The sequence below is a fragment of the Rhinoderma darwinii genome, chromosome 3, assembly GCF_050947455.1.
Source record: "Rhinoderma darwinii isolate aRhiDar2 chromosome 3, aRhiDar2.hap1, whole genome shotgun sequence".
NCBI lineage: Eukaryota > Metazoa > Chordata > Amphibia > Anura > Rhinodermatidae > Rhinoderma > Rhinoderma darwinii.
In genome coordinates this window covers 26,862,098-26,878,286 of record NC_134689.1, presented here as the reverse complement: position 1 = coordinate 26,878,286, position 16,189 = coordinate 26,862,098, and the positions used below count along the sequence as shown (strand labels likewise).

The following is a 16,189-nucleotide window of genomic DNA, read 5'->3' as shown; positions in this document are numbered from 1 at the left end:
TATCTATCTATCTATCTATCTATCTATCTATCTATCTATCATCTATCTATCTATCATCTATCTATCTATCTATCTATCTATCATCTATCTATCTATCATCTATCTATCTATCATCTAATCTATCTATTCTATCTATCTATCTATCTATCTATCTATCTATCTATTCTATCTAATCTATCTATCGCTGTTAGACAACCAGTCTGTCTCAAAGCTGCAATGTCCACAGTCATGCCATCTTACCTTGCATTAGTAATCAGATTTTTCTAAAAATAATGTTTGGTGAACTAACTCTATAAACATTTTTTACTTTTGTTATATGTTTGTGTCAAGTCAATAAATAAAAAATGACGATGTTAGAATCTGATGGACCCCCTCGCCCCTCAGCAGTCAGTCTCACATCTGAACCTTTTAGCAGCGAGACCTTCAGACAGCTTGAGAGATTGTGAGATGCTTGAATATGCTTAAGAGCCAAAGGTCACTGTAAAAATGCATTAAAATACAAATTAAAGTGCACAGGATCCCGAGAGCACCAGAGGCTGGATGATGACTACACAATGCAAGATAACTGACTTCTTAAATAGAAAATTAGATTTACCTAAGGGAACTCTGATTTTATCGCTTACAGAAATGTCACAAACTTAAAGGACACTAGACAAATAAAAACGGGAATACAAGATTTCCATATTTCAACAATATAATTTTTTTTATTAGTGTTCCTGAAATCTTTGAGCGGAACAGAACTATTATAAGAGACTGACATGCCCCGAGGCACCGTGCTTAGCAGAGCTGCTTCATTGCACTGGGGTCTAGGGTTTCCTTCCGAGCATGGCGCTTCATGCAAGTAGATTGTATTGTGCTGAAAGTGCAAGGTTTTCATCCTATTCCTGTTTATTACGCCAGTGGGGGTGTTTTTCACCTTCCACCTCAATAGTTAGCCAAAATCGGCCAATTTCACAGCTGCAGCTTTTAGCTTAGAAGCCAGCGAGTACCAGTTTTTTTGGCTATGGAAGTAAAAAGAGAAAGTGAGAGTTGTACTTAATTGTCCATAATATATAAAACAGAACCGCGACTAGAATAGGTCATCAATATCAGGTCAGTGGGGGTTTCGACTCCTGGCACACCCAACGATCAGCTGTCCTGTATGTTTAGAAAGTGTGCTTAGTATTATAGAGAAATAACATTCGCAACTGTAGGTAGGCACTTTTTACTTAATGGGGTTGTTTGCTTTGGACAATCCCTTTTTGTCAGAAGGATCCCCAATGATAAGCTGATTTAGGCTTCGTTCACATCTGCGTCAGGGTCCAGTTCTGATGTTCCGTCAGAGCTTTCCGTCAGAACGGGACCCTGACTGAAATAAACAAAATCCATAGGTTTCCGTTTGCATCACGATTGATTTAATTAGTGACGGATCTTTTGCCAATGGTCTCCATTCGTGTCAGTTGTGCAAGGGTTGCATCGTTTTGACAGAATCAATACCGTAGTTAACTACTCTATTCACGGAACCCTTGCACAACTGAGACAAACGTAAACCATTAGCACCAGATCCGTCACCATTGAAATCAATGGTGATGCAAACAAAAACCTATGCTCCATCGGAACATCAGAACGGGACACTGACGCAGATGTGAACGAAGACTTAGACTTGTATTTAAAGGAGGTACAAAGGCAAAAGTCCTACCCTAGTCCAAATTTCCCTCTACCACCAGTATTATAAATAGAAGGTGGGGGAACCTGTTACAGATTTTGCCTTGGGGCCCAGGAGCTTCAGGTGATTATAGGGCTGAGCTGATCATAGAGTGTTCTGCTGTTAGGACCCCCAGCAGGGAATTTAAAAATTCCCCTGCATCGCCACCACAGGGCAAATTAAGTATTGCAAAGTTCCCATTGGACTTGAGGGTTCCTCCAGAGAGAGTGATTCTCCCTCTGTACACGGTATCAACTATGGGTAATTGATGAGGGTCCAAATCAGGGGATCCCCCTTTATTAACTCAGAATTCCAGATTATAATATTTAAAGGGTAGCTAAACTTTTAAAAAACTTTTGACATGTCATAGTGACCTCTCAGATGTTTTGATCAGTGGGGGTCCAAGCACTGAGACCCCCACTGATTGCTAAAACGGAGCGGCAGAAGCGCTTGTTTGAGCGCTGTGCTGCTGCGTTTCTGATCGGCTTTTCTATGAAAACAACGCCAGCGGTAAATGGACTAATAGACTAGAAAGCCGAACAGAAACAAAGCGGAGCATTGCTCACCTAAGCGCTTCTGACACTTAATTTTAGCGATCGGTGGGGGATTTCAGTGCTCGGACTACCACCGATCAAAACGTTTGACATGTCATTATGACATGTCAAAAGTTTTTTTAATGTTTTTTACATGTTTAGTTACCCTTTAAAAGTGGCTTTTCTAAAGACAATCCCTTCTTAGAGATAGGCGCCACTGCACAGATTTGACCCATCTCTTGGGAAGAGGAAAATTTCTCTACTACAATGGACAGGAAGCGGGGGATGAGATGCACAAAGTCTAGTCCGCTATCTCGGGATGGGGGCGAGTGCCAGGAATCGGCACCATTATAATCTTTAAGGCTTCCCTCGATGTGTATACCTTTAAAATGTTACTTAGACATTGCACTACATTACAGCGATAAAGTAGAGTTACAGATATTTCAAGCTATTATAATAAGTTGAAGCCACTTCTTTGTGATATATGGTGTACTGTCCTGTGTTGGTCATTGTTCTTTGTATTGCTATGGATAGTGCTAGGGTCAGTTCTAGACAATAAATTGAAAAGTCTTGCAGGAAAGTACAGCAATTTACTGCCTTTCAGTACATTTTCAGTACCTACGCAATACTTGAGCGTGAAAGCAGTTTCTTTTGTAACTGGAAAGGTGTTATTTTCTTGTTCTGATTCACACGCAGCACTTCAGACTTGTGTTATTGAAAGTATTAATGCATTTTGTATATCTCGTGGGAATTTTATGCAAAAGTCGGTGTAATTTTTTTATTGTAAATATATGGGCCCCCACCTTTGATTATATGTAAGGCCATGGGGGCTGCATTGTTTCTTTACATACAGTATCTACATAGGTGGTTCTATGAATAGGATGTATGGATGGAAAGAGACAACCTTTGAGATCATCATCATTAGTGGACTACATCACAACACACATCCGTACTGTATATTAATTAGAAAGTGTCAGCACTACATGTTCTCTATTATAAGTCTTATTTGCAGTAATGCAAAGATCTGCTTAAATTTTGTTGGAAAACACACATTGCTGATAGATATTTCAGATTTTATTATGAAAATATTTGAGACTCTCTGCTTAACTCCTTCAGGACTGAGCCTGTTTTGGCCTTGTGGACACAGCCGATTTTTTCAAATATGACATGTATCACTTTATGTGGTAATAACTTGGGAATGCTTTTACCTATCCCAGCGATTCTGAGAATGTTTTCTCGTGACATATTGTACTCTATGTTAGAGGAAAAATGTGATCAATAAATTCAGTATTTATTTGTGAAAAACACCAAAGTTTTTCGAGAAAATGTGCAAAAATTAGCATTTATCTAAATTTAAATGTATCTGCTTGTAAAACAGGTAGCAATGTTATTAAATTGTTACTAATTAACATTTTCCATATGTCTACTTTATGTTTGCATCGTTTTTTGAACATCCTTTTATTTTTTTAGGACGTTACAAGGCTTAGAAGTTTAGCAGCAATTTCTCACATTTTCAAGAAAATTTCCAAAACCTATTTTTATAGGTACCAGTTCAGTTCTGAAGTGGCTTTGAGGGCCTTATATATTAGAAACCCCCAATAAGTCACCCAATTTTAAACACTGCACCCCTCAAAGTTTTCAAAACAGCATTTAGAAAGTTTGTTAACCATTTAGGTGTTTCACAGGAATTAAACCAAAGTAGAGGTGAAATTTCCAAATTTCTTTTTTTTTGTCAGAAAATCCATTTTAATCCCTTTTTTTTCTGTAACACAGAAGGTTTTACCCGAGAAATGCAACTCAATATTTATTGCCCAGATTCTGCAGTTTTTATAAATATCGCACCTGTGGCCCTAGTGTCCTAATGGACTGAAACACAAAACACACCTCAGAAGCAAAGAAGGATTTTGGGGCCTCCTATTTATTAGAACATATTTCAGGCACCATGTCAGGTTTGAAGAGGTCTTGTGGGGCCAAAAAAAAAAGGAAACCCCCCAAAAAGACACCATTTTGGAAACTACACAGCTTAAGGAATTTATAGAGTAGTATAAGGAGCATTTTAACCCCACAGGTTTTTTGCTGAATTTAGAGCAGATTAGGAAGAAAAAGCTGCTCCTCTGAACGGGCGCTCAGGTGTGGATTGTACTGATGTCTTCACAAAATCGTCAGGGTGTATTTTCAACGATTTTATTATTGAAAAAGAACAATATAAAATTTGATTGCTGCAACGCGTTTCAACCACGCACTGTGGTCTTCATCAGGCTTATAAATTTGGTTACAATACATCATCTTATATACTTGTATCATATGCTTCACTTCCAGGTTAAACTGGCAAGGTGAAGGTTCATCATGGGTGTTTCAGCACAGGTGTGTGTATGTTTTTTCCTCAGACTGATTTTCTCTTAATTGCTATTTCTCCTCTTTTCTACCTTTTTAACCACCTATTTTCTGCCAAATGGTAGATATTCTTAGCTTTAGTGTAAAAGAGGATTGATTTTTTGTATACATATATATATATATATATATACATATACACACACACATATATATATATATATATATATATAGATATATATATATACATATGTCCACATGCAGGTGACCGTATATTTCAAAGAAATCATCATCGTCCGCGTATTCTCGCCGCTGACAGACAGTGTGAGTACTCTTAGTTTCTTTGATAATTGTGTTTATTCTTTTTGATAGTTTTGATGCTATCCTTTATTCTAACTAAGATAATTGTATTACTGGTAAAAAATGCTTCTAGTTTCATTGCTGTTCGTTTGAATCTAATTGTCGGGAGCCAGGCGCTCCTGTTTTTTATGTATATATATATATATATTTAATTTTAAGAAGAGAAATATTCCCATTATTATTTATTCTTTGTAGGTGTATCACACTCAATCTTATCCTATCATTTTTGATACAGATGTCATTGTATTTTAATAGATCGTTCAAACTACACTTGATCAATTTTTTCATTGAGTCCATTTGGGCTCAAGGTCCCAAATTTAAATATCCAGAAGGACTCCCTTTAATTCAGGGTAGAGATTCTGTTGTGTGTTTTAACATTTACTTGTTCGATTGGGGAAATTTTTATTTTAGAAAAATCAGATGAATGGTTATATAGTAAATGCCTTGATAAGCTATGTTTGAGAAAACCGTTTTTTGCATTAAAGCGGTGACCATTTAATCTCTTTCTTAGTGTCTGGGTTGTTCTTCCAATATATTGCAATCCGCACTCACATTCAATCATATAAATTACATAATCAGTTTCACAGTTCATATAAGTATTAATTTCAAATATTTCTTGTGTTACATTTGATGTAACTTGAGTTTTTCCTTTGTTAATATTAAAACAACACAAACAGTTTCTTTTTCCACATTTATGGATCCCTGCCGGTTTATAATAATGATCTTGGGTAGAGGTGGGGATATTCGTTTTCAACCTACTAGGTGCTAATATATTTTTAATAGTTCTCCCCCGACGGAATGTTATCCCTGGTTTTATAGGGATAATTTTATTTAAAATCGGATCGTTTAAAAGTACATTCCAGTGTTTTTGCAATGCACTTCTAATAACATTATGATCTTTATTAAATGTTGTAATAAAATTGTTTGAATGTCTTTTCTTTAAAATATCTTTGTTATGTGCTATATGTACTTTTTCTACAAGGCATGCTTCTTGAGATGTATCTAAATTTTTTTGATACGCATGTTTAAGGAGATCTTGAGGATATTTTTTCTCCTCAAACTTTGCTTTGAGGATTTTGGATTGTTCTTTGTATCCATTCACTGAGGAGCAATTTTTTCTTATTCTCCTATACTGACTGTGTGGGATATTTGTTATCCATTTTTTATAGTGTGCACTTTTGAAATTTAAAAAACTATTTTTATCTGTGTCTTTAAAATGTGTTTTTGTTAAAAATTTATTATCAGAATGACTGATTTCTAAATCTAAAAATATTATTTTTTCTTTTGATATATTTTGTGTAAATTGTATTCCCCACGTATTCTTATTTAAAATATTTATGAAGCTGTTCGCTTCCTCCCTAGTACCAGACCAGATTAAAAAAAGATCGTCAATATACCTTTTATAATAGACAATTTTATTCCGATATATATGAGCATTCTCTATATGTATTGATTCAAAATGCCCCATGAATAGGTTGGCATAGCTAGGGGCAACTCGTGTCCCCATAGCTGTGCCCCTTATCTGTTTATATAATTTAGAATTATGTTTAAAAATATTGTGGGTGAGAATAAAATGTAATCCTTCTAATAGAAAATCATTTTGTTTTTTCGGGAGTATACCTCCATGTTCTAAAAAAAAATGTATGGCCTTTAATCCAAGAGTATGATCGATATTCGAATATAAGGAAGTCACATCCAATGTTATCAATACGTAATTTTCATTCCAGCTGTATCCTTGTAATTCTCTGATCAGACTCGTAGAGTCTTTCAGATACGATGGTAATTTTTTCACTAGATTTTGCAAATGTAAATCTATATAATGTGAAAGCTGACTTGTCAGGGAATTGATACCAGATATTATTGGTCTACCTGGAGGATTCGTTTGATTTTTATGAATTTTAGGTAGATGGTAAAAAAAAGGGGTTTCCGGATTTGCTGTCATTAAAAATGATTTTTCTTTTTTATTTATAATGCCCTCTTCGAAGTTAATTTTTATAAAATCTGAAAATTCTTTTTCATATTGATCTGATGGATCAGAGGTTATTGTTTCGTAATATTTTTTATCAGAAAGTATTCTCTCAGCTTCTTGGATATAAGTTTCTCTATCTTGTATTATAATTCCTCCTCCTTTATCCGCTGATCTTATTACAATATTTTTATTATTTTGAAGGTCTTTGAGTGATTTTTTCTCTCTTTTATTAAGATTACATTGGCTAGGTACGCTTTTTTTCTTATTGATTATTTTCAATTCATTTGACACTAATATATAAAAAGTTTCTAAAAAATTGCCCTTATGATGCAGTGGGTAGAAGCTCGATTTTCCATTGACTTCAAGATGTGTATATGGGTCTTCTACACTATTATCTTTTTCCGTTTGTTTGGATTTCCCTGTTTCTATAGAAAAATGACGTTGCAATGTGAGTTTTCTATTAAAATTATTTAAATCTAAAAAAAGTTGAAATTCATCAGCTGATTGTGTGGGACAAAACGACAAGCCTTTAGATAGTAACTCTATTTCTCCTTTTTTGAGTATATATTGTGATAAATTAAACACATTACTGGATTTTTCATGTATATTCTCAATTTCAATAGATTCTTGCAAGTCGGTTTCTAATCCTCCCTGCTTTTTTTGTGGGTTTCTTTTTTTTTTTTTTTTTTTTTTTTTTTTTCTCCCCCCTCTGCATCCTCTGATCTTTCTTTTCTTTTCGTAGATCTGGATAGATGCATTTGATTTGGGAGGGCTTGAAAATATTTTGTGATTACATGATTCCCTATAGGGGGTGATGTCTTGGATTTTTGTGTTTGAGGACTGATGTTCGAACTTGGGGGGAACTCTAAAAAAGATATATTGGTTAGTGTGCTATTTATTGTAGAGTTCGATGTCTCTATTTCAGGAGTGATAGGATCTGCGGTGGGTCTATCCATGTCATTGAGATATAGTATCAAAGGTGATGAGAAAGTCGGTTCTGGGCGACTACCTGTGTGGACCGGAGTGCCTATCCAACGGAAAGTGGTATTTATACCGTCAGGTGAGTCATGTGTGGTAAAAAATGTGTTATCTATTGAATTAGAATGATGTGACATATCTATATGCGCTGTTTCCATAGTAGCTTTAGGAAATAGTGGGGGTAAATTAATATTGGGTGGAATCCATGGTTCCGTATTCTTTATTGTTTGGTGATGATCTGTTTGCCTTACTATGTTCTGATGACTATAATCCTTCATTTTGTTTTCATTATATTTTTTATAGATTCTATTGGTCTCTACATTTTCCTGTTGAGGTGTATTAGTATTTCTTCTGTAGGTGTACCTACTATATCTTTTTGTATTTGTACTTATGTTTTTATTAATCCTAGGATTTCCATATGGTCGATTATGATGATATAGAGTTGACTGTTTGTTTTGTTCTTTGTCTAGGGATTCTGTAGTGGGTTTGTCAATTGATTGACATGCAAAATCCTGTCTATCACGTTTAAATTTAGTTGCTTTTTTTTTCGATTACATCTCTCTCCAATTTCAACAATCTATTCTTAATAGATAATTCTATTTTTTGGAAATCTTGGTGTTTTTTGTATAATTCTAACTTGACCCACGTGATATTGAGAAGTTTGGAAAAATGGTCAGATAGCGATGTTCTTTTATTATATAGTCGCTCCATCATACCTCTAGAGCATGTGGACATGTATTCTTTCCATTCTAAGGAAAAGAGTGTATCATCAGGGAATGCTGATAAAAAGGGTAATCTTAAACCTCTAGGGGTGAGATTCTCTGTGATATACATTTTTAAAAAAGTGGCATCTAGATTATGCATCAGTTCCGCTTTACTAAAATCTTCAAATTCTAAAAATAAGTCAGTCATGTATTTCGTTTCTTCAGTAGTATATATTTTTGTTGCGATCCTCCTTGTAGGGCTTCTTTTCTCAGTTGGAATGGTATTAGTAAGTAATAAGATCAATTTGTTACGATTGTCTAAACGATGTTGATAATATTCCATTTTGTTGAATGAAGAGTGGTTGGGCTGAACTTTTAACCACCTCTAGTATGCTTGCCGTACTCTTGAGGACGTATTTTTTCCTGGAATGGAATCGTCCACCTATTGAATCCGGTATATCCTGGTTGACAACCGTATTGAAGATTCTTAAGATAAAAAGGGGGGATAAAAAAGAGAAAAAAACGGCGCTCCTCTAAGGTGATATCGTTCTGGTATTTGTAAGATATTGAGTAACTTAATGAATGGAGCTCACCTTGGTGAGTTGTGCAATGTCGCCAGCACAACTTAACTTTGTAGCTTGTACATGCTTGATCACACTGTGCTTGCCTCTGGAGCCATAACCGCATGGGGTGAATTCGTGTCAGGAACTCCTCTCCTTGCGGTTTTGAAGTAATGCAGATTAGGAAGAAAAAGCTGCTCCTCTGAACGGGCGCTCAGGTGTGGATTGTACTGATGTCTTCACAAAATCGTCAGGGTGTATTTTCAACGATTTTATTATTGAAAAAGAACAATATAAAATTTGATTGCTGCAACGCGTTTCAACCACGCACTGTGGTCTTCATCAGGCTTATAAATTTGGTTACAATACATCATCTTATATACTTGTATCATATGCTTCACTTCCAGGTTAAACTGGCAAGGTGAAGGTTCATCATGGGTGTTTCAGCACAGGTGTGTGTATGTTTTTTCCTCAGACTGATTTTCTCTTAATTGCTATTTCTCCTCTTTTCTACCTTTTTAACCACCTATTTTCTGCCAAATGGTAGATATTCTTAGCTTTAGTGTAAAAGAGGATTGATTTTTTGTATACATATATATATATATATATATACATATACACACACACATATATATATATATATATATATATATAGATATATATATATACATATGTCCACATGCAGGTGACCGTATATTTCAAAGAAATCATCATCGTCCGCGTATTCTCGCCGCTGACAGACAGTGCGAGTACTCTTAGTTCCTTTGATAATCAATCCTCTTTTACACTAAAGCTAAGAATATCTACCATTTGGCAGAAAATAGGTGGTTAAAAAGGTAGAAAAGAGGAGAAATAGCAATTAAGAGAAAATCAGTCTGAGGAAAAAACATACACACACCTGTGCTGAAACACCCATGATGAACCTTCACCTTGCCAGTTTAACCTGGAAGTGAAGCATATGATACAAGTATATAAGATGATGTATTGTAACCAAATTTATAAGCCTGATGAAGACCACAGTGCGTGGTTGAAACGCGTTGCAGCAATCAAATTTTATATTGTTCTTTTTCAATAATAAAATCGTTGAAAATACACCCTGACGATTTTGTGAAGACATCAGTACAATCCACACCTGAGCGCCCGTTCAGAGGAGCAGCTTTTTCTTCCTAATCTGCATTACTTCAAAACCGCAAGGAGAGGAGTTCCTGACACGAATTCACCCCATGCGGTTATGGCTCCAGAGGCAAGCACAGTGTGATCAAGCATGTACAAGCTACAAAGTTAAGTTGTGCTGGCGACATTGCACAACTCACCAAGGTGAGCTCCATTCATTAAGTTACTCAATATCTTACAAATACCAGAACGATATCACCTTAGAGGAGCGCCGTTTTTTTCTCTTTTTTATCCCCCCTTTTTATCTTAAGAATCTTCAATACGGTTGTCAACCAGGATATACCGGATTCAATAGGTGGACGATTCCATTCCAGGAAAAAATACGTCCTCAAGAGTACGGCAAGCATACTAGAGGTGGTTAAAAGTTCAGCCCAACCACTCTTCATTCAACAAAATGGAATATTATCAACATCGTTTAGACAATCGTAACAAATTGATCTTATTACTTACTAATACCATTCCAACTGAGAAAAGAAGCCCTACAAGGAGGATCGCAACAAAAATATATACTACTGAAGAAACGAAATACATGACTGACTTATTTTTAGAATTTGAAGATTTTAGTAAAGCGGAACTGATGCATAATCTAGATGCCACTTTTTTAAAAATGTATATCACAGAGAATCTCACCCCTAGAGGTTTAAGATTACCCTTTTTATCAGCATTCCCTGATGATACACTCTTTTCCTTAGAATGGAAAGAATACATGTCCACATGCTCTAGAGGTATGATGGAGCGACTATATAATAAAAGAACATCGCTATCTGACCATTTTTCCAAACTTCTCAATATCACGTGGGTCAAGTTAGAATTATACAAAAAACACCAAGATTTCCAAAAAATAGAATTATCTATTAAGAATAGATTGTTGAAATTGGAGAGAGATGTAATCGAAAAAAAAGCAACTAAATTTAAACGTGATAGACAGGATTTTGCATGTCAATCAATTGACAAACCCACTACAGAATCCCTAGACAAAGAACAAAACAAACAGTCAACTCTATATCATCATAATCGACCATATGGAAATCCTAGGATTAATAAAAACATAAGTACAAATACAAAAAGATATAGTAGGTACACCTACAGAAGAAATACTAATACACCTCAACAGGAAAATGTAGAGACCAATAGAATCTATAAAAAATATAATGAAAACAAAATGAAGGATTATAGTCATCAGAACATAGTAAGGCAAACAGATCATCACCAAACAATAAAGAATACGGAACCATGGATTCCACCCAATATTAATTTACCCCCACTATTTCCTAAAGCTACTATGGAAACAGCGCATATAGATATGTCACATCATTCTAATTCAATAGATAACACATTTTTTACCACACATGACTCACCTGACGGTATAAATACCACTTTCCGTTGGATAGGCACTCCGGTCCACACAGGTAGTCGCCCAGAACCGACTTTCTCATCACCTTTGATACTATATCTCAATGACATGGATAGACCCACCGCAGATCCTATCACTCCTGAAATAGAGACATCGAACTCTACAATAAATAGCACACTAACCAATATATCTTTTTTAGAGTTCCCCCCAAGTTCGAACATCAGTCCTCAAACACAAAAATCCAAGACATCACCCCCTATAGGGAATCATGTAATCACAAAATATTTTCAAGCCCTCCCAAATCAAATGCATCTATCCAGATCTACGAAAAGAAAAGAAAGATCAGAGGATGCAGAGGGGGGAGAAAAAAAAAAAAAAAAAAAAAAAAAAAAAGAAACCCACAAAAAAAGCAGGGAGGATTAGAAACCGACTTGCAAGAATCTATTGAAATTGAGAATATACATGAAAAATCCAGTAATGTGTTTAATTTATCACAATATATACTCAAAAAAGGAGAAATAGAGTTACTATCTAAAGGCTTGTCGTTTTGTCCCACACAATCAGCTGATGAATTTCAACTTTTTTTAGATTTAAATAATTTTAATAGAAAACTCACATTGCAACGTCATTTTTCTATAGAAACAGGGAAATCCAAACAAACGGAAAAAGATAATAGTGTAGAAGACCCATATACACATCTTGAAGTCAATGGAAAATCGAGCTTCTACCCACTGCATCATAAGGGCAATTTTTTAGAAACTTTTTATATATTAGTGTCAAATGAATTGAAAATAATCAATAAGAAAAAAAGCGTACCTAGCCAATGTAATCTTAATAAAAGAGAGAAAAAATCACTCAAAGACCTTCAAAATAATAAAAATATTGTAATAAGATCAGCGGATAAAGGAGGAGGAATTATAATACAAGATAGAGAAACTTATATCCAAGAAGCTGAGAGAATACTTTCTGATAAAAAATATTACGAAACAATAACCTCTGATCCATCAGATCAATATGAAAAAGAATTTTCAGATTTTATAAAAATTAACTTCGAAGAGGGCATTATAAATAAAAAAGAAAAATCATTTTTAATGACAGCAAATCCGGAAACCCCTTTTTTTTACCATCTACCTAAAATTCATAAAAATCAAACGAATCCTCCAGGTAGACCAATAATATCTGGTATCAATTCCCTGACAAGTCAGCTTTCACATTATATAGATTTACATTTGCAAAATCTAGTGAAAAAATTACCATCGTATCTGAAAGACTCTACGAGTCTGATCAGAGAATTACAAGGATACAGCTGGAATGAAAATTACGTATTGATAACATTGGATGTGACTTCCTTATATTCGAATATCGATCATACTCTTGGATTAAAGGCCATACATTTTTTTTTAGAACATGGAGGTATACTCCCGAAAAAACAAAATGATTTTCTATTAGAAGGATTACATTTTATTCTCACCCACAATATTTTTAAACATAATTCTAAATTATATAAACAGATAAGGGGCACAGCTATGGGGACACGAGTTGCCCCTAGCTATGCCAACCTATTCATGGGGCATTTTGAATCAATACATATAGAGAATGCTCATATATATCGGAATAAAATTGTCTATTATAAAAGGTATATTGACGATCTTTTTTTAATCTGGTCTGGTACTAGGGAGGAAGCGAACAGCTTCATAAATATTTTAAATAAGAATACGTGGGGAATACAATTTACACAAAATATATCAAAAGAAAAAATAATATTTTTAGATTTAGAAATCAGTCATTCTGATAATAAATTTTTAACAAAAACACATTTTAAAGACACAGATAAAAATAGTTTTTTAAATTTCAAAAGTGCACACTATAAAAAATGGATAACAAATATCCCACACAGTCAGTATAGGAGAATAAGAAAAAATTGCTCCTCAGTGAATGGATACAAAGAACAATCCAAAATCCTCAAAGCAAAGTTTGAGGAGAAAAAATATCCTCAAGATCTCCTTAAACATGCGTATCAAAAAAATTTAGATACATCTCAAGAAGCATGCCTTGTAGAAAAAGTACATATAGCACATAACAAAGATATTTTAAAGAAAAGACATTCAAACAATTTTATTACAACATTTAATAAAGATCATAATGTTATTAGAAGTGCATTGCAAAAACACTGGAATGTACTTTTAAACGATCCGATTTTAAATAAAATTATCCCTATAAAACCAGGGATAACATTCCGTCGGGGGAGAACTATTAAAAATATATTAGCACCTAGTAGGTTGAAAACGAATATCCCCACCTCTACCCAAGATCATTATTATAAACCGGCAGGGATCCATAAATGTGGAAAAAGAAACTGTTTGTGTTGTTTTAATATTAACAAAGGAAAAACTCAAGTTACATCAAATGTAACACAAGAAATATTTGAAATTAATACTTATATGAACTGTGAAACTGATTATGTAATTTATATGATTGAATGTGAGTGCGGATTGCAATATATTGGAAGAACAACCCAGACACTAAGAAAGAGATTAAATGGTCACCGCTTTAATGCAAAAAACGGTTTTCTCAAACATAGCTTATCAAGGCATTTACTATATAACCATTCATCTGATTTTTCTAAAATAAAAATTTCCCCAATCGAACAAGTAAATGTTAAAACACACAACAGAATCTCTACCCTGAATAAAAGGGAGTCCTTCTGGATATTTAAATTTGGGACCTTGAGCCCAAATGGACTCAATGAAAAAATTGATCAAGTGTAGTTTGAACGATCTATTAAAATACAATGACATCTGTATCAAAAATGATAGGATAAGATTGAGTGTGATACACCTACAAAGAATAAATAATAATGGGAATATTTCTCTTCTTAAAATTAAATATATATATATATATACATAAAAAACAGGAGCGCCTGGCTCCCGACAATTAGATTCAAACGAACAGCAATGAAACTAGAAGCATTTTTTACCAGTAATACAATTATCTTAGTTAGAATAAAGGATAGCATCAAAACTATCAAAAAGAATAAACACAATTATCAAAGAAACTAAGAGTACTCACACTGTCTGTCAGCGGCGAGAATACGCGGACGATGATGATTTCTTTGAAATATACGGTCACCTGCATGTGGACATATGTATATATATATATCTATATATATATAGATATATATATATGTGTGTGTGTATATGTATATATATATATATATATATGTATACAAAAAATCAATCCTCTTTTACACTAAAGCTAAGAATATCTACCATTTGGCAGAAAATAGGTGGTTAAAAAGGTAGAAAAGAGGAGAAATAGCAATTAAGAGAAAATCAGTCTGAGGAAAAAACATACACACACCTGTGCTGAAACACCCATGATGAACCTTCACCTTGCCAGTTTAACCTGGAAGTGAAGCATATGATACAAGTATATAAGATGATGTATTGTAACCAAATTTATAAGCCTGATGAAGACCACAGTGCGTGGTTGAAACGCGTTGCAGCAATCAAATTTTATATTGTTCTTTTTCAATAATAAAATCGTTGAAAATACACCCTGACGATTTTGTGAAGACATCAGTACAATCCACACCTGAGCGCCCGTTCAGAGGAGCAGCTTTTTCTTCCTAATCTGCATTACTTCAAAACCGCAAGGAGAGGAGTTCCTGACACGAATTCACCCCATGCGGTTATGGCTCCAGAGGCAAGCACAGTGTGATCAAGCATGTACAAGCTACAAAGTTAAGTTGTGCTGGCGACATTGCACAACTCACCAAGGTGAGCTCCATTCATTAAGTTACTCAATATCTTACAAATACCAGAACGATATCACCTTAGAGGAGCGCCGTTTTTTTCTTTTTTTTCTCTTTTTTATCCCCCCTTTTTATCTTAAGATTGCTGAATTTAGAGGAATTAGTCCATAAAAATAAAAATCATTTTTTTCCCAATAAAACGTAGAAATTATCAATTTTTACAAGGCATAAAGAAGAAAAGCACCCCAATATTTGTAAAGCAATTTCTCTTGATTACGACAATACCCCATATGTGGTAATAAACTGCTGTTTGGATACACGGCAGAAGGGAAGGAGGGTCATTTGGCTTCTGGAGCTCCAGTTTGCTGGATTGGTTTTCGGGTGTCATGTCGCATTTGCAAAGCCCCTGCGGGACCAAATCAGTGAATAGCCCCCAGAAGTGACCCCATTTGAGAAACTACAGCCCTAAAAATAATTTATCTAAGGGTATAGTGAGCATTTTGATCCCACAGGTTTCATTTATGAATTTATTGTAATTGGGCCATGAAAACTTCTATTGTTTTTTATTCTTTTTTTTACGGCGTTCACCGTGCATTTAAAATGACAAATTTAATTTATTTTGTGGGTCGATGCGATTACGACGATACCATATGTATACAGGCTTTTTATGTTTTACGGTGTTTGCACGATAAAATCACGGTTTTAAAAAAATTATTTTGTTTTTGTGTTGCCATATTCTAAGAGCCATAGCTTTTTTATTTTTCCATCAAGAAAGCTCTGTGAGGGCTT

At 34.6% G+C, this 16,189-nt stretch overlaps 1 protein-coding gene across 2 annotated transcripts in view; it reads right to left on the bottom strand.

Moving 5' to 3' along the window:
* Positions 1-16,189, bottom strand: part of CAMK2A (calcium/calmodulin dependent protein kinase II alpha) — a 164,849-nt gene that overhangs the window by 57,064 nt on the left and 91,596 nt on the right. The gene's annotated exons all lie outside the window — the stretch shown is intronic.